Genomic DNA, 1,198 nt, shown 5'->3' with positions numbered 1-1,198 from the left:
TCGGCCTCACAACGACCTAAATCCTAATTTGATTATCTAACCGTTGATCTCCTCTCGGTCTCACAACAACCTAGACTATGTTTCTCAAATCTAGATAAAGAACTCATTCTCTCTCGAGCATCAAATTCACAATCTAAAAATCATCTAACTCATTGGCCAAATAAATTAGAAGCATTAAGCATAGAGAAACATAAATGAATTGAAAACGAAATTAAATTAACAATCAACAAAATATTCAAAACATAGTTCAAATAAAACTACATCAAGTCCTAGATTTAATGTCTAGCTCAACATGGAAAAATAGATGAAAGAAGATAAAACCCAATATCCATTGAAGAGCTTCCAAGGACCTCCAAGATGAAGGATTTCGGCCTCCTTTTGATGTTTTCTTCAGATTTCTGGGCTCCCCTTCTCAAGTGGCATCTCTTTCCTTTTATACTACTCAGTTTCAGAGATAGGGCTTCACACGCGCACTGCAGCTTGCGTGAAAATGCGCTGCAACGCGCGTTTTCAGAGGAAGGATCTCACAGTTGGGGGCTGAGGCGCGCTGCAGCGCCTTTGGGCGTGCTGCAGCGCGCGGGGCAATCATCTGGATACGCTGCAGCGCGCGTTTCTGCTCTGGGCGCGCGGGCATGCCTTTCTTGCATTCCAAAGCCTCATCTTTTGTGCCTTAAAATCCTCTTTCGCCTCCTCGTGGCATTGATTCACAAGTTGGGCAAATATTCTTCTTTTCTTCATGCAAAATCATCCAAGTTCGCATTTATTTATAATTCCTATAAAAAGCATACAAAAGACATTAAACTAACAAAAATGCTTGAAGACTTACAAATATTCATGCTTAAAAGTACTTGATTTGTTAGTAGAAATACCCTTCATCATGGTGGAATTTACATCGAGAGATAGTGGGTTTACATGCTAGGAATGTATTTGATAGTATCCCTAGAAGGACTATTAAATAGTTTAGGACTACTCGTTCTAACACATGAATAATCGGCAATGTTAGTAAGAATAATGAATTAAAGAAGATTAGATTTGGTTAAATCAGTTGCCCTGGTCTTTAATTTGTTTGAGTTTTTTATTTATTTTAGTTTTATTTATTTGAGTTTATATTTGTATTTTGCTCTTACTATTTTTCTATTTTATTTTAGGTTGTTCAAATAATTTTAAAGATAACTAATTTCAGTACTTAATTAAAATT

This window comes from Morus notabilis, unplaced genomic scaffold (genome assembly GCF_000414095.1).
Source record: "Morus notabilis unplaced genomic scaffold, ASM41409v2 Scaffold1658, whole genome shotgun sequence".
Classification (NCBI taxonomy): Eukaryota; Viridiplantae; Streptophyta; class Magnoliopsida; order Rosales; family Moraceae; genus Morus; species Morus notabilis.
The sequence above is the reverse complement of the archived record's forward strand: the minus strand, read 5'-3'. Positions refer to the sequence as shown.